Here is a 21,323-nt window from a genome sequence, read left to right as displayed (position 1 = left end):
CAGTCCTTCAAACCTGCTCCGCCATTCAATACAATCATGGCTGGTCTGCCTCAATTCCTCCCTCCACTGTGTGCAATATTGGATCACCAAATCTGTAAAAGATTCCCTTATTAAATAGCCTTGCTGAATATCAAGCTCTAAGAAATATGTCGTAAAGTGAACTAGTTCCTCTTTTCCATGCATAGTTTATTTATCTAGCTGTATCTCGCTGCTCCTGTATATTATCCTGTGTGTTAATGAAATGTATTTTAATTTTAGCCAATGCAGATGATCTGGCACTGTGCATTTTCCCCTTTTCAAAAGGGACTGAACAATGTGGACAGTTGGTGTGAATACCTACTATAAAATAGGTAAACAGGTGGAAAGTTATTGTCTATGTGACTATCTTGGACAGTGTGGGTTAAGGCAGGGAGAACCAAAAAGTAGAAAAACTGACCAGCCAAAGAGTCTCAAAGTAGAAAAAAGCAAGTTGACGCCAGGGATGCAGAGCCACCACAACAGACAGTTCCCTCCCGAGTTCCTTCCATTCCTCCCCTCTTCCTTATGTTCAAAATGATGGCATTCATCCCAGACCGACAGTGAGGTTGGATGGGGAACTAAAGTAGCATACAACAGGGAGGTTGAGTTCATTTTGGTCTACAGAGCAGCTGCATGATTTTATCTGTCCAAAGTGTAGAAGACTATGCCACGAGCAGCAAATATAATAATACTGCAGGGTTACAGGAAACAAGTTGGGGAATGGGACTCATTGAATAGTTCTTTCAAAGAGCCAGCATAGACCAGATGAACTGTATAGCTTCCTTCTTTGCTGTGTTATGATCCTTGGCCAGACACCTGGACCTGGGGAGTGATCCGTTGAGGGACCAAAAACATTTTGTTTAAAGTTGATAAAGGTTGAGATTCCAAGTCAGGTACTTTTGAAATAAACCCACAAGATTGCACGGATTTTGAACAAACTAAAACAGACTTTACAAGTTCGGAAAGATGAAACAATTTACAATATGTATGTTATTCTCTAACATTCAGGGTAAGTGTGAGGTACATGTGAATTAAGAGACGAACTGTAGTCGGACACACAACCTGTAAATGAAAAATGCAACCAAAACAGATTCCATAGATTTCTTAGCAAACCGCCCAGACATTAGTCCCACTGAATCAACCAACCTCACTGAAATTTCGTCTTTCTTACAAGGGTTTCTAATCTCCACCTTTGAAGATCTCTCCTGGGCATTCTCTCCAGAAGTCTCTCCCACTTGGATGGTTCTAACGATGGCCCACCTCACAGGGTTTCAACCTGTCCTTCTCTCTGGATTCCAGAGTACACTCGAACACTAGCTCACAAGCACACTTTCAGATCTATAGCCATGCCAAGCAGGACACCACTGCACCGAAGGGGTACCTTTGCCCCAATGGCTCTCTTAAAGTCTGCTCCTTGCAGCTCTTTCCTGAAGTTGGACCCTGCTTTCTTTTTGCTTAACTGAGACCTGTTCCTGTCCCTTTTGTCTTTGTGACACTTGTTGGCTGGCTGACTGCCTCAAACTGACTTCCTCAAGAAGAGCTGTTTACTGACCCTTGAACTGATCTGGTGACCTTTCAAAAAAACTCCGAGGGTTCCACCCTTGTGACGAGGCAAGAATCAGTGTAACAACCATTGGAACGTCCTGTACCTTAAATGTTACAAAATCCACAGACTGCTAATTTAGCCCCCAGGGCGACACAGATCAATGCCTTTCAAGACAGCTGTAAGCTTCAAAGATGTTTGTACAAAGTATATGTAAGTTGCCATCTCATCCAGGAGGTGTGTTTAGAAATTCTAGCCGGTAGTGTAAGAGGAGGCGAATGTACAGGTGGAAGTTACCAATTGCTGATGCAAGTCTCATCAGTGCCATAGAGATAGTCATCTAGGTTCAGAGCTGCAAGGTATCAATAAGGGCTGGTCATTATAATGGAACCTTGATCTTTTAACCCTTCATGTGCTATGGCCAGTAGGAGATAACCAAAGAACTAACCCTACAAGTAAAATAATTATTTGTTGTCACATTGTATGCAAATATAATGCAAAATGTATAGGAATATGAAGCATTCACAGTTATAATTGAGGATATAGTATTAATTAGGATTAAACATAGTTGAGCTTGAAGATGATTTCTAGCAAAGGATCAATGCTACAACCACTTTAAACTTTGGTACAAGACGTTTCCTTGCTGGGCAAAGCAAGAGAATTTTCACATCTCTCAAACGTCGATCCATAATTATATAGACAAGTAATTGATGCATTGTTTGCTGGGGCCAGGTATTTCATCACGTCAACTGTGACAAGCAGCCAGGAACATAAGGCCTGCCTACAATTAACTGCAAAAACAGAATTACCTGGAAAAACTCAGCAGGTCTGGCAGCATCGGCGGAGAAGAAAAGAGTTGACGTTTCGAGTCCTCATGACCCTTCGACAGAACTTGAGTTCCGAGTCCAAGAAAGAGTTGAAATATAAGCTGGTTTAAAGTGTGTGTGTGGGGGGTGGAGAGATAGAGAGAGAGAGAGAGAGGTGGTGGGGGGTGTGGTTGTAGGGACAAACGAGCAGTGATAGAAGCAGATCATCAAAAGATGTCAACGACAATAGTACAATAGAACACATAGGTGTTAAAGTTGGTGATATTATCTAAACGAATGTGCTAATTAAGAATGGATGGTAGGGCACTCAAGGTATAGCTCTAGTGGGTTTTTTTTATATAATGGAAATAGGTGGGAAAAGGAAAATCTTTATAATTTATTGGAAAAAAAAAGGAAGGGGGAAACAGAAAGGGGGTGGGAATGGGGGAGGGAGCTCACGACCTAAAGTTGTTGAATTCAATATTCAGTCCGGAAGGCTGTAAAGTCCCTAGTCGGAAGATGAGGTGTTGTTCCTCCAGTTTACGTTGGGCTTCACTGGAACAATGCAGCAAGCCAAGGACAGACATGTGGGCAAGAGAGCAGGGTGGAGTGTTAAAATGGCAAGCGACAGGGAGGTTTGGGTCATTCTTGCGGACAGACCGCAGGTGTTCTGCAAAGCGGTCGCCCAGTTTACGTTTGGTCTCTCCAATGTAGAGGAGACCACATTGGGAGCAACGAATGCAGTAGACTAAGTTGGGGGAAATGCAAGTGAAATGCTGCTTCACTTGAAAGGAGTGTTTGGGTCCTTGGACGGTGAGGAGAGAGGAAGTGAAGGGGCAGGTGTTGCATCTTTTGCGTGGGCATGGGATGGTGCTTTGCAGAACACCTGCGGTCTGTCCGCAAGAATGACCCAAACCTCCCTGTCGCTTGCCATTTTAACACTCCACCCTGCTCTCTTGCCCACATGTCTGTCCTTGGCTTGCTGCATTGTTCCAGTGAAGCCCAACGTAAACTGGAGGAACAACACCTCATCTTCCGACTAGGGACTTTACAGCCTTCCGGACTGAATATTGAATTCAACAACTTTAGGTCGTGAGCTCCCTCCCCCATCCCCACCCCCTTTCTGTTTCCCCCTTCCTTTTTTTTTCCAATAAATTATAAAGATTTTCCTTTTCCCACCTATTTCCATTATATTAAAAAAAACCCCACTAGAGCTATACCTTGAGTGCCCTACCATCCATTCTTAATTAGCACATTCGTTTAGATAATATCACCAACTTTAACTTTAACACCTATGTGTTCTATTGTACTATTGTCATTGATATCTTTTGATGATCTGCTTCTATCACTGCTTGTTTGTCCCTACAACCACACCACCCCCCCCACCTCTCTCTCTCTCTATCTCTCTGCCCCCCACACACACACCTTAAACCAGCTTATATTTCAACTCTTTCTTGGACTCGAACTCCAGTTCTGTCGAAGGGTCATGAGGACTCGAAACGTCAACTCTTTTCTTCTCCGCCGATGCTGCCAGACCTGCTGAGTTTTTCCAGGTAATTCTGTTTTTGTTTTGGATTTCCAGCATCCGCAGTTTTTTTGTTTTTATTACAATTAACTGCAGTTGTCCCCAGTTATGGCCGTAACCTGATCACAGTGAATAACACATTGCATTATTCCAACAACGTGCAGTTGGTTTGCAAAAACCAAATCAAACCCATGAATCCATGTTTCACAGGCAGTTCCCATGTTCACCATCCTAAGGCAATTAATAGTACCAGCTTTATTTAAGGACCAAGATTATTTTGGATGCTTTTTGTGGGAACAAATGTGATATTGCAAAATGACTTTGTGAAATGAAGAACATGAGCATTGTTATGTACTTGTACCCATAAGCGTTTGGCAAAGTTCCTGGCATTTTTCTAGGACATCACAATAATACTTTGTTCCTGGACAGTCAGACAAGACCTTGGTTTAATGTCTTGCCTGAAACACGGTGCTTCCAACATTGTAGCACTCCCTCAGCACTGCATTGAAGTGTCAGACAAGGTTGTGTTCAAGTCTGCAGTGGGGCTTGAACCCTCAATGTTCTGACTCAAAAATCAGAGCGTCATCATCAAAATCAGGATGACATGTGGCAGTGTACTCTGTGGTTTGTCCTCCACTATGCTCCTGCCCCACTTGGACTGGAGAATGGCCAATGTTGTTCCATTGTTTAAGAAGGGTAGCAGGGATAATCCAGGAAATTACAGGCCTGTGAGCCTTACGTCAGTGGTAGGGAAATTATTGGAGAAGATTCTTTGTGACAGAATTTACTACCATTTGGAAGCAAATGGCTATATTAGTGAGACGCAGCATGGTTTTGTGAAGGGGAGGTCGTGTCTCACTAACTTGATCTAGTTTTTCGAGGAAGTGACAAAATTGATCGACGATGGAAGGCAGTGGATGTTACCTACATGGATTTCAGTAAGGCCTTTGACAAGGTCCCTCATGGCAGACTGGTACAGAAGGTAAAGTCGCACGGGATCAGAGGTGAGCTGGCAAGATGGATACAGAATTGGCTTGGTCATTAGAAGACAGGGTAGCAGTGGAAGGGTGCTTTTCTGAATGGAGAGCTGTGACTAGTGGAGTTCCACAGTGATCAGTGCTGGGACCTTTGCTGTTTGTAGTATACGTAAATGATTTGGAGGAAAATGTAACTGGGCTAATTAAGTTTGCAGACGACACTAAGGTTGGAGGAGTTGCAGATAGTGAAGAGGATTGTCAAAGGATACAACGGGATATAGATTGGTTGGAGACTTGGGCGGAGAAATGGAAGATGGAGTTTAATCCGGACAAATGCAAGGTAATGCATTTTGGAAGGTCTAATACAGGTAGGAATTATACAGTAAATGGCTGAACCCTTAAGTGCATCGATGGGCAGAGGGATCTGGATGTACACAGGTCACAAAGTGGCAACGCAGGGGTATAAGGTAGTCAGGAAGGCATATGGCATGCTTGCCTTCATTGGCAGGGGTATTGAGTATAAAAGCTGGGAAGTCATGCTGCAGCTGTATAGGCCACACTTGGAATATTGCGTGCAATTCTGGTCGCCACATTACCAGAAGAATATGGATGCGTTGGAGAGGGTGCAGAGGAGGTTTACCAGGATGCTGCCTGGTCTGGAGGTTATTAGCTATGTGAAGAGGTTGGAGAAACTCGGATTGTTCTCACTAGAGCGACGGAGATTGAGGGGCGACTTGATAGAAGTTTACAAAATTATGAGTGGTATGGACAGAGTAGATAGTCAGAAGCTTTTTTCCAGGGTGGAAGAGTCAATTACTAGGGGACATAGATTTAAGTTGAGGAGAAAACTTTAGAGGAGATGTGTGGGGCAAGTTTTTTACGCAGAGGGTGGTGAGTATCTGGAATTCGCTGCCAGAGGAGGTGGTGGAAGCAGGTACGACAGTGGTGTTTAAGAGGCAGCTTGACAAATACACGAATAGGATGGGAATAGAGGGAAACAGACCCCGTAAGTGCAAAATGTTTTAGTTTGACAGGCAATATGATCGGCGCAGGTTTGGAGGACCGAAGGGCCTGTTCCTGTGTTGTACTTTTCTTTGTTCTTGTTCACTTGATATATTGACGGACAAAACTGCATGATATCCTAAACTCAGAATATCATTGCAACAAAAATAAGAAAACTTAAGTGAATGTTGGAAACATTTGTTAAACATTTAACCAGAGGCTACTTTGTTAGAACATGAATAATTGAAAACAGATTATTTAAAAAAAAAATTTTGAGAAAATACTTAAGTAGTCATGCAGAATAAAAGCTGTGGTTTGTGTGAAAACTTTACCCAGCCAGCACGACACAGGAGTGCAATGTGTTGATGCTACATCACACTGACTAGTAAGATGTGGGCTTATGACCACAGTTCCTCACAGGATGAGCTTTCTAATCTAAACCATACTGTTGTCGTGAGGTGAACATCTCCTTCGTCGCTTTCATGTATCCACTAGCACCAACATTGTACATCATTAGCAATGTGTGCTTCTTAGGGCTATGAGCAGCCCTCTTGGATGAGAAGGTATGTGCTCTGGGAAAACCGCCAAATAAGAAAAGGAAGGTAACTTACATAATCAAAAATTAAGGAAAGCTCCTAAGACATCCTCCACCTGCTGAACTTCAGTTCTAAAACACTACTGCCCATATCGAAGTGTTATTCACCCTTCTCCCCGTCCTTACTAACTTAAATATCACCCCACTGGCTCAAATTTGGAATTCTCTTGTATGTGTTTCAATCCCTGTCTGGGCTCTCTTTCTCACACTAACCCCACCCCTTACCCCGGACAAAATTTGCAGCTGGAATGTTGAGGTTGTTGTGCGTTGAATACCAAAGATGCACATTGTCATATTGTGCTTGTTCATTTGGAGGATTATTCATAGTTATGGGGTCAACGCACAATTCTAAGCTTTGGTGTATTTTTAAAAATTCTTTTGTGTGATGTGGCTATGCTGGCATTTATTGCCCATCCCTCATTGCCCTTGAGAAGGCGATGGTGAACTGCTGCAGTCCATGTGGTGCAGATACACCCACAGTGCTGTTGGGGAGGGAGTTCCAGGATTCTGACCCAGTGACAGTGAAAGAAAGGCGGTATAGTTCCAAGTCAGGACAGTGTTTGGCTTGGAGGGGCACTTCCAGGTGGTGATGTTCCCACGTGTCCGCTGCCCTTGTCCTTCTAATTGGTAGAGGTTATGGGTTTGGAAGGTGCTGTCGAGGGAGCCCTGGTGAGTTGCTATGCACATACACTGTGTGCTTATCTTATCCATGTGAAATGAGCATAAACATCTGAGGCATGGGATGTGAAAGGGAAGCGTTATAGTTTAAATGTGCAGACAGAATGTTTGCTACCAATGAGATTGCATTCTGGTTTCTTGGTATAGTGTGGAGGATGAACAGGGGCAAAGAGGAGAATGTTGTGTGGCATCAAAGCTCTTGAAATCAAAGATTCTCTCGGCCCCTTTTTTTGTTTGAACAAATAAACCATATGGTCGAGAAAGAGACCATTCAGTCCTTCATGCTTGTGCCGGCTCTTTGTACGAGCTATCCAATTAGCCGCATTCCCTCTTCCCTTTTTCCGCAGCTCTGTGACTTAGTTTTTGCCTAATTGTTATTTTAATTCTTAGCTAAGGTGCTGGTAATCCCAATTTAACTCTGCAGAACTTCACAAAACAAAGACAGCAAGGATTGTAACCTACGAGTACTCCTCTGTACATGGAAGTTATAAATAATTACAAATGATATCCTTTATGATCAAGTATAAAAGTGTAGGTTAGAAAGCAGTATAATGGGGAATTGCCACTGAACTGAAAATCTGGTCAAAACAATAGAAATAGATCAGATGTGGAAGATGCATTAATGATGGGGAATTCTTTGAAGTCCAATGCTAGGGTGTAACTCATAGGATTTCTTTTCATGAGCTTTTGAAAAATTCCTTGGCATTAAGGTGCGGTAATTCAGGGAATTGCTATGAATCCCTGTTAGTTTTAGTGATCTGATGATGGACAGTAATTTCCCCGTATATATGAAGCAAAAATACCAAAATACATTTTGACAGCTCTAATAATTGTGCATAAATTCAAACACATCACATATGACTGGCTTACTGCTTGAGTCATCGTTAGAGGTTAAAGGGGAAGTCTTGCTATCAGTGCTACCTATTTTTAAGGAATAAACTTGCTACAAATGGAAAAATATAAATATAATCATTATCTGTTTATTGAATTTTGTATAAAAGGTGAACAGCATTCATGATATCATAGGAGCTATATTATAGAGACTATATTTAGCATGACTGATAGGAAATCCTATCAATGCCTATTCCGAGAAATCATTAACTTGCAGTAGTTTTATCATTAAGAAATATAAACACACAAGTCTCTGATGTGCTGCGCCCTACACTGTAAACAAACTGAGGCTCCAGGACATCCACAAGAATAATTGTGCCATTGGGATAAGGTCACCTGTTCATCTAGTGTATAAACATGAGGCCACGTGAGGTCTGCACATTTTTCTGGGATCTAAGCTGTTTTAACAACTCTACATACGGAGACCAGTTTCCCAGTCCAAAGGTCAGTCCTGAAATGACAAGCAGGGTAATATTTATTGGAGGCGATGGGTGTCTCCTCTGCCAGCCCTGCATCACCCCTTTTAGGGAAAGCCTTCCAAATTAAGCGTCACTCAGACACTTATCTGGACAGTGGCAGGCCTTCCTCAGGGTGGAAGGATTGCTCTCGGTAGCCCCCCCCCAGTGTCCCTGCCCTTCTCCATGCTGGGTAGCCTGATCAGGCAGTGAGCTCCTTTGAATGGACACTCCCACCCCCAACCCCTGCCTGCCTGCAAGCAATCCACACAGATTTGCTTCTTGTGTTTCTTGCCTGAGTAGCCCGCCCACTGCTGGGTTAATAAAGGATATGAGGCCCTTAAGTGGGCATTAAGGACCTGCTGTCCATAGGCCGCCTCGTCACGGACTCAATCAGGTAGAGTGGCAAGGCAGCGGGATTCCCACCTGCTGCCCTCCCGCTTAATTAAATGCCGTCCGCGACAGTGGAGGGCATTAAATTCCACAGTGTTTGTGTGCTTAGTAAAAGCATCAGAGATCTAGTCATTTTAGTCCTATATACTACTGGGTTGCAGCAGGAAACCTCCAGGAAGACTGGGGAAACACTTTAAGGATGTCCTCAAAGTATCCCTGAAGAGGTCAGAAATCCCTACCAATACACGAAAGTCCTCGGCCTGTGAGCGACCAAAATGGGGAAGGTTCATTCATGATGACACTGAACTATTGAGAGATTTGGTGGGGAACACACACAGGTGAAGACGAAGCATCTGAGAAAGCACACAAACCTCCAAACAACTCATCTGCCTGACCCTTTAATCACCACCTGCATGGCAAGTGGCAGTCTGCAGACTTATCATCTCAGAACCCATTGAACTGGACTGGAGCAAGTTATCCTCGATCCCTAGACACTGCCTAAGAAGCTGAGATATGCTGCGTCATTGCCTTTTCACAATTGGCTCAAACCGGTTCCCCAAGATAATGAACAGCAGTTGATGTTTAAATAAAAATACATGAAAGTAAAAATGAAAATTTCATTAGAAAATGAAAGATGAAAAGTTAACCTAATCCTTGGTCGCTTATTCTGAAATGGTAATTTTTTTTTATTTTTACAACATTTATAAGCTATTTGTTGCACCACAGACAGCAACTGGAATTAATTTATTGAGAGCTCACAGTAAATTCACACAACTGGTAATTTAGTTTTATGACAGCATGATTGTTGAATTTTGAGCCAATAGTGAATAACTAAGCCACACGCAGTTGGTTAGTCCTGAACTGTTCTGAGTTAGTTGATCTTGGCTCGGGTGGTGGTAGAAATGTCGCATTTGGCCTTAGTATCTCAAAGTTATGGAGACAAGAATCAACAAAGGCTTGTTGTCCCTAGAATCATAATAGTGTATACTGCAGATGGAGGCCATTTGGCCTGTCATGCCTGTGCTGGCTGTTTGCAACAGCAGTCATGGTTGGTCTCCCATTGCTGTTTTTTTTTTGTTCATAACTCTAAGTTCCTTGACTAAGTATCTGACTAATTCACTTTTGAAAGTGGCAACGCAGGTGGTTAAGGTAGTCAGGAAGGCATATGGCATGCTTGCCTTCATTGGCAGGGGTATTGAGTATAAAAGCTGGGAGGTCATGCTGCAGCTATATAGGCCACACTTGGAATATTGCGTGCAATTCTGGTCGCCACGTTACCAGAAGGATATAGATGCGTTGGGGAGGGTGCAGAGAAGGTTTACCAGGATGCTGCCTGGTCTGGAGGTTATTAGCTATGCGGAGAGATTGGAGAAACTCGGATTGTTCTCACTAGAGCGACGGAGCGATTGAGGAGCGACTTGATAGAAGTTTACAAAATTATGAGTGGCATGGACAGAGTAGATAGTCAGAAGCTTTTTCCCAGGGTGGAAGAGTCAATTACTAGGGGACATAGATTTAAGTTGAGGGGAGAAAACTATAGAGATGTGCGGGGCAAGTTTTTTACGCAGAGGGTGGTGAGTATCTGGAATTCGCTGCCAGAGGAGGTGGTGGAAGCAGGTACAGTTGTAGTGTTTAAGAGGCAGCTTGACATACATGAATAGGATAGGAATAGAGGGATACGGACCCCGGAAGTACAAAATGTTTTTGTTGACGGGCAATATGATTGGCGCAGGTTTGTAGGGCTTGTTCCTGTGCTGTACTTTTCTTTGTTCTTTGTTCTAAAAATAGTTATGGAATCCGTTTCCACCACTTTTTCAGGCTGGCCGTTCCAGATCTTGACAACTCTGCATGGAAAACATTCTCTTCATCTGTCCTCCAGATTTATTGCTAATGATAATAAATCAATGTCCTCTGGTTATTGTCCCATATATTTTAGTGTTTGACTTTGACCTATTATCATCAAGTTCCCCTTCCTTCTTAGCAAATTTTTAAAAAAAGCTTGCTGAAGCAATTCCATCTAACTGAAGAAAACGTAATGCTGTGGAATTCCCCCTGTTTGCATTGAGATAGATTACATAGTACTGGAACACCAAAAACACTTTGTGTGCGCAGTTGTTTTAATTACGATTGATTTAACTACGCAAGGCAAAAAAGCATCAGTGACATGCACAAGTGGAGTGAATATTTTATCTTGCCTATAGCCAAGGAACTTATATTTATGTATGACAGCTTTATTACAGCCTAAGTATCTTTGGACTGTATTGATAAAGGAAAAGAGAGATGGCAAATTGGAAAGAAACCTGTTAAATTGGACTTAAATTTCTGAGGTACCTTTAGCCTAGTAAATACTCCAAGCTGAAAAGAAACAAGTGGTAGACTGTAATCGGAGGATAAATCAGGTTGGTTGGTGAGATAAGTTTAAAGGTTTTTGAAAGTGAGTGATGAGAGAGCAAACTGGATGGATTTAGGGAGAGAGTTCAGGAAGTGGAGCTCTTTAGCAATCATGTTTTGTAAGTCCATGAGTTTGAATATTGTGCAAGGCTGAGATGGGGCTCAGCAGTGATCCCTTCCATGACGCAATATGATGGCCTTCCACCAATCACTGTCCAGGCCAATGAATGAACGAGAGCTATTTTGAAGTGCTGTAGGGCAATGAACATCAGTGTAACCATTATCGAACAAATGCTACTGCAGATTCTGCTTAAGTCAAATCTGCTTTTAGCTTTTACCACCTCTGGTGGCCCTCAGCATCAAATATGTCAGTCTTCAGCCAATTCTATTCATAATATCAAGGAACAGCTGAAAGCACTGGATACTGCAAAGGCTATGGGCCCTGACAACATTCCGGTAATAGTACTGAAGACTTATGCTGCAGAACTTGCTGCACCCTTAGCCAAGATGAACCGGTACAGCTACAACACTGGCCCCTACCCAGCAATGTGGAAAATTGCGCTGGTACGTCCTGTACACAAAAAGCAGGACAAATCCAACCTGGCTAATTACCGCTCCATCAGTCTACTCTCCATCATCAGTGAAGTGATGGAAGGGGTCATCAACAGGGCAATCAAGGGGCACTTGTTTAGCAATAACCTGGGTTCTGCTCCTGATCTCATTACAGCCTTGGTTCAAACATGGACCAAAGAGCTGAACTCCAGAGGTGAGGTGAGAGTGACTGCCCTTGACGTCAAGGCAGTATTTGACCGAGAGTGCAAAACTCGAGTCAGTGGGAATTAGGGGTGGGACGACTCTCTACTGGTTGGAGTCATACCTGGCACAAAGGAAGATGGTTGTGGTTATTGGAGGTCAATCATCTCAGTACCAGGACATCACTGCGGGAGTTCCTCAGGTTAATGTCCTGGGCCCAACCATCTTCAGCTGCTTCATCAATGACTATCTTTCCATCCGTCATAAAGTCAGAAGTGGGGATGTTCGCTGATGATTGCACAATGTTCACCATTCGCAGATCTTCAGATACTGAAGCAGCCCATGCCCAAATGCAGCAAGACCTGGACAGTATCCGAGCTTGGGCGGAGGCATGGCAAGTAACATTCAGGCCACACAAGTGCCAGGCAAAGACCATCTGCAACAAGAGAGAATCTAACCATTGCCCCTTGACATTCAATGGCATTACCGTTGCTGAATCCCCGACTATCAACATCCTGGGAGTTACCATTGAGCAGAAACTGAACTGGACTAGCCATATAAGTACTATGGCTACAAAAGCAGATCAGAGGCTATGAATCCTGCGGAGAGTAACTCACCTCCTGACTCCCCAAAGCCAGTCCACATCTACAAGGCACAAGTCAGGAGTGTAATGGAATACGCTCAACTTGCCTGGATGAGTGCAGTTCCAACAACACTCAAGGTCAACACCATCCAGAACAAAGCAGCCTGTTTGATTGGCACCCCATCTACAAACATTCACTCTCTCCACCACTGACACACAGTGGCAGCAGTGTGTATCATCTACACGATGTAGGTAAGATGTAGGAGCAGAGTTAGGCCATTCGACCCATCGAGTCTGCTCCACATTCAATGAGATCATGGCTGACCTGATAATCCTTAACTCCACTTTCCTGCCTTTTCCCCATAACTCTTGAATCCCTTACTGATTAAAAATCTGTCTATCTCAGCCTTGAATATACTTAACGACCCAGCCTCTCCAACCCTCTGTGGTAAAGAATTCCACAGATTGAGTACCCTCAGCGAAGATATTCCTCCTCCCTTCTGTTTGAAATGGGTGCCCCCTTACTCTGAGATTATGCCCTCTGGCCCTAGACACTCTCACAAGGGGAAACAACCTCTCAGCATCTACCCTATCAAGCCCCCTAAGAATCTTATATGTTTCAATAAGGTTGCCTCTCGTTCTTCTAAACTCCAACCTACTCAACCTCTCCTCATAAGAAAATCCCTGCATCCCTGGGATTAACCTAGTGAACCTTCTCTGGACAGCCTCCAATTCCAGTATGTCTCCCCTTACATAAGGGGACCAAAACTGTTCACAGTACTCCAGGTGTGGTCTAACTAGTGTCTTGTATAGTTTTAGCAAGACTTCCCTATTTTTGTACCCCATTCCCTTTGAAATAAGCGTCAACATTCCATTTGCCTTACCTATTCCCTGCTGAACTTGTATGCTAGCTTTTTGGGATTCGTGCACGAAAACCCCCAAATTCCTCTGTGCCGCAGCTTTCTTCAGTCTTCATTTAAATAATATTCAGCTCCTCTATTCTCCCTGCCAAAGTGCATAATCTCCCACTTTCCCACATTATATTCCATCTGCCAAGTTTTTGCCCACCCACTTAACCTGTCTACATCCCTCTGTAGACTCTTTGTGTCATCCTCACCACTTGCCTTCCCACCTATTTTTGTGTCATCCTCAAACTTGGCGATTGCACTGCAGGAACTCGCCAAACCTCCTTAGACAGCACCTTCCAAACCCACGAACTTTGCCATCTAGAAGGACAAGGGCAGCAGACACATGGGAATAACACCACCTGAAGGTTCCCCTCCGAGCCACTTTCAATCCTGACCCTGAAATATGTCGCCGTTCCATCACTGTCGCTGGGTCAAAATCCTGGAATTCCCGCCCTAACAGCACTGTTACCACATGGACTGCAATGGTTCATGAAGGCTGCTCGCCACCACCTTCTCAAGGGCAATTAGGGATGTGCAATAAATGCTGGCCTAGGCAGCAATGCCCACATCCCATGAATGAGTTAAAAAATATACATAATCTGTGAAAGGTCTCGAGCATTCATTTCAGCATTTGTCATTCGTATCGTTTAATCCATACAGCATCAATGACAGCAGTGTAGTGTACCACCACCTCTGGTCGATCATAGAAACAAGTTTCTGCCCATTAATTCAGGTGCCAGTGTATAATGAGCTGCTAACACCATACCCCAAACACAGTTCTGTATGTTACTTTGTCACATCTCTTATGTTAACAGGCATGCAATAATGAGTAGATTTTAGTGCATCATCATTATTTGAATTACAAACCTGCAGGTGCACAGTGACTCTCCATATTGTAAAGGCAATCAGAGCCGTACTGCTGCAGACAGATATAAACTCACCTGCATACATGAGATAGTAAGGTTCAATGAGTCACTGATACTGTACCTCTAAAATACCTTTGATATATAGCAATGTTATCAAAGATACAAATCATTTTGTTGTAGCTTTCCTGCTACTTTACTCCATAAGATTTCTCTAAATACTTGCATCTGTATACCTGTATCTACTAATAGGGTCTTAAAGAATACAAAATTTGTGCTTATATACATGAACTTAGGTTGCCATCCAACAACTCTGACCAAAGCTTAAACTGTTCACTTTATTAACATTCCCTCCATTGTAAGTGTGTCACTAAAACTAATTAATGACTTTAACAAGGTTAATTCTCCTACTCACATTAATGGTATCATTTCTAACAGCTATATAACAATGTGGTGTAATGAGGCAGACTTTTAATAAATTGATTGATATGCTTTCATTAGTCCCCTGATAGCACTGTGAGAATTAGTGTTAATGATTTTTCTCTGATGGTACAGCAGTGCCTATAATCTTGGCAGTTGGGACCAATGGTAGTGTTTCACAAATGGCATCTAATTGCTTTGTGGCTATACTTTGTTGAAGTGAGATTGGTTCCAACAGGAAATTTCTACAGTCAGTCATTATTCATCATTATAACTAGGATGACAGCTTTTCTATGTGTGTGTTACTGAGAGCTTTTTTTATTAATTCATGGGATATGGGCTTTGTTGGCTGGGCCAGCATTTTTTGCCCATCCCTAAAGTATACTATAATAGGAGTTAAACTGAGGTACTGTATATTGAAATGTTGCTCTTAATTCAGTTTTCGCTTAAATAGAAAGTATCTGAAATTTGCAGATCAGTCAGAATCTATGTACAGAACAAACAAGGCAAAGTTTTGGATGCAGACCCTTCTTTGTACCCCAAGATATTGACTTGTCTGTTCTCTGCACCAATGCTGACTGATCCATTAGGTGTTTGCAACTTTTTCTGTTTTCATTTCAAATTTCTCACACCTGCAGTTTTTTTCTTTGTATGCTTACCTTGACTGTGCCATTAGTCGGCTATATTGTGCTCAACGGTATTGAGATATGCAGCTAGTTGGTAAAAACAGGAGTGGAATGCAGTTTGAAACAAAACAGTAAACACTCATGGAAATGTTTTAATTCTGTCCAGATTGGATTATACTGATTTTTTTTTTAACCATCATCCTCCATCTGCTCTAGTAAATCACTAATCCTTTTTGCATCACTTGTTTTTTTGACAGCAGGATGAATAATGTTCAAAGTTATTTACCCCCCTCCCCCTTGCTCTTCATCTTGTGCTCTATTTTGTGTATCGTGGATCTACAGAGATGTAAAATATTATTGTTCCCAGACAATTGCGATAATTTTGATAATTGTTTGCAATTTTTATAATTCACCTGTGCAATAATGTAATTGATTTTTCTCCCCCACTTTTTAAACCATCTTGGACAAATAGTATTTTCTGTCATTCATGAGTGGGGCAAAGGAGAGCACAATCCCTTTCAGAAGTCCCCATCCTGCACAACTATTTAAGTCATGTGATCATTACCACACTGTATACAGTAAGGCCCAAGTACCCCAATAAAACACACAGAATTGGGGCAGAATGCAACTGTTACTTTTAATTAAAGGTATTATGCAGTGTTTCCACAAATGAAGTGCCTGGAAGACTGCTTGATATTTTATTTCCCAACTGAATCCAAACCCTTTCACTCAAATTCTAGAAAAGTCAATTCTGTTAGAAAAGGATTTAAAAAGTTTTTATAACTGGTTAGAGGATTTTATTTTCAAAGCGCCTTTGAAATGAGCATTATTGTACCAAATTTATAAATGAGCAAGTTATCAAGGCTTCAAAAGCATGGTTCTGTGGCAGCCAGAGATAGTGCCTAGACTGAAAAAGATGGCATTATCTAAATAAAAACAAAAAAACTGCGGATGCTGGAAATCCAAAACAAAAACAGAATTACCTGGAAAAACTCAGCAGGTCTGGCAGCATCGGTGGAGAAGAAAAGAGTTGACGTTTCGAGTCCTCATGACCCTTCGACAGAACTTGAGTTCGAGTCCAAGAAAGAGTTGAAATATAAGCTGGTTTAAGGTGTGTGTGTGGGGGGCGGAGAGATAGAGAGACAGAGAGGTGGAGGGGGTTGGTGTGGTTGTAGCGACAAACAAGCAGTGATAGAAGCAGATCATCAAAAGATGTCAACAACAATAGTACAATAGAACACATAGGTGTTAAAGTTAAAGTTGGTGATATTATCTAAACGAATGTGCTAATTAAGAATGGATGGTAGGGCACTCAAGGTATAGCTCTAGTGGGTTTTTTTTTAGTTTCATTTTATTCTTCGGCTCATCCGACGCCTCAACAAGAAACTTTTTCTGTTTCTCTCAAGTGCTAAGGAACGCAAGCTCCAACAACTCATCGACACCAACACCCATCTAGGACCCTCCACCCCTGCCTGTCCCTCCGTCCCCACCCCATCTTCCAATCCCAGCCCCAGCCGTGTATTCACTATACCCCCTGACCTTCCCCTCTCCGATGCTGAACGTTCAGTGCTCAGCAAAGGACTTAGTTTCATACCCTTACGCCCTCACCTCAATGAATTTCGGGCTCGGCATGATACTGAACTCTTCTTCCGCCGTCTTCGTCTCCGGGCTCACTTCTTTGGGCAGGAGTCCTCTCCCAGTTCAACGGATCCTTTTACCCATCTTCAATATTCTCCCTCCACCTGGACCCCTCCCTCTGGATTCTTACCTTCTCTCGATCTTTTCATTGAGAACTGTCGGCGCGACATTAGTCGTCTCAATTTCTCTGCTCCTCTCACCCATTCTAACCTGTCTCTCTCTGAACTTACTGCACTCCATTCTCTCAGGTCCAACCCTGACATTGTCATCAAACCTGCTGACAAGGGTGGTGCTGTTGTTGTCTGGCGCACTGACCTCTACCACGCGGAGGCTGAGCGTCAACTCGCAGACACTTCCTCCTACCTCTCCCTGGACCATGACCCCACCACTGAACATCAAGCCACTGTTTCCAGGACTGTCACTGACCTCATCTCCTCTGGGGATCTCCCTCCCACAGCTTCCAACCTGATAGTTGCCCAACCTCGGACGGCCCGCTTCTATCTCCTACCCAAAATCCACAAACTGAACTGCCCCGGTAGACCGATCGTCTCAGCTTGCTCCTGCCCCACAGAACTCATTTCTCGTTATCTTGACTCCCTTCTCTCTCCCCTTGTCCAGTCCCTTCCCACCTACATCCGTGATTCCTCTGACACCTTACGTCACATCAACAATTTCCAGTTCCCTGGCCCCTACCGCTTCCTCTTCACCATGGACGTCCAATCCCTCTACACCTCCATCCCCCACCAGGATGGTCTGAGGGCCCTTAGCTTCTTCCTCGAACAGAGGCCCGAACAATCCCCATCCACCACTACTCTCCTCCGTCTGGCTGAACTTGTTCTCACGCTGAACAATTTCTCCTTCAACTCCTCTCACTTCCTCCAAATAAAAGGTGTGGCTATGGGTACCCGCATGGGCCCCAGCTATGCCTGTCTCTTTATGGGGTATGTGGAACATTCCTTGTTCCAGTCCTACTCCGGCCCCCTTCCACAACTCTTTCTCCGGTACATCGATGATTACTTTGGTGCTGCTTCATGCTCTCGTCAGGACTTGGAAAAATTTATTAATTTTGCTTCCAATCTCCACCCCTCCATCATTTTCACGTGGTCCATCTCTGACACTTCCCTTCCCTTCCTTGACCTCTCTGTCTCAATCTCTGGTGATAGACTGTCCACCAATATCCATTACAAACCCACCGACACCCACAGCTATCTCGACTACAGCTCCTCACACCCCACTTCCTGTAAGGACTCCATCCCATTCTCTCAGTTCCTTCGCCTCCGTCGCATCTGTTCCGATGATGCTACATTCAAAAACAGTTCCTCTGACATGTCCTCCTTCTTCCTTAACCGAGGTTTTCCACCCACGGTCGTTGACAGGGCCCTCAACCGTGTCCGGCCCATCTCCCGCGCATCCGCCCTCACTCCTTCTCCTCCCTCCCAGAAACATGATAGGGTCCCCCTTGTCCTCACTTATCACCCCACCAGCCTCCGCATTCAAAGGATCATCCTCCGCCATTTCCGCCAACTCCAGCATGATGCCACTACCAAACACATCTTCCCTTCACCCCCCTTATCGGCATTCCGTAGGGATCGCTCCCTCCGGGACACCCTGGTCCACTCCTCCATCACCCCCTACTCCTCAACCCCCTCCTATGGCACAACCCCTTGCCCACGCAAAAGATGCAACACCTGCCCCTTCACTTCCTCTCTCCTCACCGTCCAAGGACCCAAACACTCCTTTCAAGTGAAGCAGCATTTCACTTGCATTTCCCCCAACTTAGTCTACTGCATTCGTTGCTCCCAATGTGGTCTCCTCTACATTGGAGAGACCAAACGTAAATTGGGCGACCGCTTTGCAGAACACCTGCGGTCTGTCCGCAAGAATGACCCAAACCTCCCTGTCGCTTGCCATTTTAACACTCCACCCTGCTCTCTTGCCCACATGTCTGTCCTTGGCTTGCTGCATTGTTCCAGTGAAGCCCAACGCAAACTGGAGGAACAACACCTCATCTTCCGACTAGGGACTTTACAGCCTTCCGGACTGAATATTGAATTCAACAACTTTAGGTCGTGAGTCCCCTCCCCCATCCCCACCCCCTTTCTGTTTCCCCCTTCTTTTTTTTCCCAATAAATTATAAAGATTTTCCTTTTCCCACCTATTTCCATTATATAAAATAAAAAAAAAACCCACTAGAGCTATACCTTGAGTGCCCTACCATCCATTCTTAATTAGCACATTCGTTTAGATAATATCACCAACTTTAACTTTAACACCTATGTGTTCTATTGTACTATTGTTGTTGACATCTTTTGATGATCTGCTTCTATCACTGCTTGTTTGTCGCTACAACCACACCAACCCCCTCCACCTCTCTGTCTCTCTATCTCTCCGCCCCCCACACACACACCTTAAACCAGCTTATATTTCAGCTCTTTCCTGGACTCGAACTCAAGTTCTGTCGAAAGGTCATGAGGACTCGAAACGTCAACTCTTTTCTTCTCCGCCGATGCTGCCAGACCTGCTGAGTTTTTCCAGGTAATTCTGTTTTTGTTTTGGCATTATCTAAATATTTCCAAACATCTGCAATGGCTGCCTTCAATGTTAAGGGTCAAGGTAGCAGCCTTGGACAATCTTCCTTGCAAACATGCATGATTGAGCGTTTTGGAGTTTCCAGTAATGTTCTAAACCAAGTTCCTGGATAAAGGACCTTGGGGATCCAGGTGGATAGCAGTTTGGAGTGTTTCAAAAGCGCCACTTGAGTTTGAAAACCAACCTGGGCTTGACTCCAGCCTACCACACTGAGCACGCCAGCTCATGCTTACCACCTTAAAAGGGAAACACTATAGTCAGACCTGTCAATACGTTTGTTTCTTCTTGTGTTCCACTTGGTTTCAACCCCACTGGCCTGTACATTGGGGGCTTTCCGAGATTAGTTATTAGTTTCTGGATTCACTTGTACTTCCATACGTGCTTTATTGACAGAAGATGATGGAATGTTATGAGGCAGGGTTTCCTCAACCTCTACAGTGTCCGGGGACAACACAAAAGCCAAAATACTGTGGATACTGGGAATCTGAAATAAAAACAGAAAACACTGGAAATAGTCAGCAGGTCTGGCAGCATCTGGTCAATGTTCAGGTCAATGACCACTCAGATTTCTCTTGACATTTTTTTTTAAGGATTCTAGCTGGAGGAATTTATATGCTTGTGCTGAGCAATAATGTCTTGACCTGACAGCCCTGGACAACAAACTTTTGTGTAATGATGCCCCGCACTGACCTGACTTGGTGTATGTGGATGCAAAATGACTGTTCAGTTATGTACTGTAGACAAAGAGCAGGGCTTTCCATTCCCACCGAAAGCTAATGGACTTTTGGCTGGGCTGCCGAATCTCTCGCGGGGTTGTTGCCATGATGAGGCTGGAAAATCCCAGCCAAAGTCCTTAACTTTTTGAAAAAAGTTCACTCTTGATATAAAAAAGAGTTCTTGTCTCTTTCTTACCTATTACATTTGGTGCTGTCTAAAATGACCTTGTAAATAGATTCCTTAAAGAAGTGTATTCAGCAACATTTATTTTGTGGATGACTGATATTTGTATGTAAGGATTGAACTTTTATTTAAAATCTTGAGTCTGCAGTAAATAATCTAACACTTGTGTGTTCATTAATGTGCCAGTTTTTTTTTTAAATTTAGCCATTTAGTTATGAAGTCAACAATTTTGGATTAAGTTAGAAACATTATTAGATTATCATGACATTACCACCTCCTTAAGGAAAACTTTTTGATATCTCAGTTATTTTAACGTATCTTGATTTTCTGATAAGATCTCTCTTAAGGTCACCTCCTGCAGGCTGGGCCCATAAAGGCTAAGACTGTTCCATCTAAAGTAGCTGATTCAAGAAAAAAGTTGTTATTTTCGATGTTTTGAAATTCTCGTTCACATTTTGAATTCTGTATCTGCTTCAGAAACATTTGAATAGAATTAGAGAAATGTTAGATTCCCAGGCTATAGCAGAGCTTTCTAAGTAAGCATGTTATAGGATTGTATCTTGTACACATGATGTGTAAGCTTACAGCTGAGCAGATGGCTCAGGCAAAGATTTTTTATCCACGTGAGCTATGAATTGTTGGAGCAAGATGACATTCCTGATTCATAACTAACTGTTTGCCCCAGAAAAGAACCAACTAAAAGTCCTTGAATTCTCACCCAAACTTCCCAATGTGGATGAAACTGTTCTGCACGTTAATCAGGCTACAC

The 21,323-nt window shown here is 43.4% G+C and overlaps 1 protein-coding gene across 11 annotated transcripts in view; it reads left to right on the top strand.

The window, feature by feature from the left end:
• The window catches only part of clec16a (C-type lectin domain containing 16A), a 290,561-nt gene that overhangs the window by 242,552 nt on the left and 26,686 nt on the right, over positions 1 to 21,323 (top strand). The gene's annotated exons all lie outside the window — the stretch shown is intronic.

The sequence above is a fragment of the Carcharodon carcharias genome, chromosome 15 (genome assembly GCF_017639515.1).
Source record: "Carcharodon carcharias isolate sCarCar2 chromosome 15, sCarCar2.pri, whole genome shotgun sequence".
NCBI classification, from domain to species: Eukaryota; Metazoa; Chordata; class Chondrichthyes; order Lamniformes; family Lamnidae; genus Carcharodon; species Carcharodon carcharias.
This window is presented reverse-complemented; position numbering and strand designations above follow the sequence as displayed.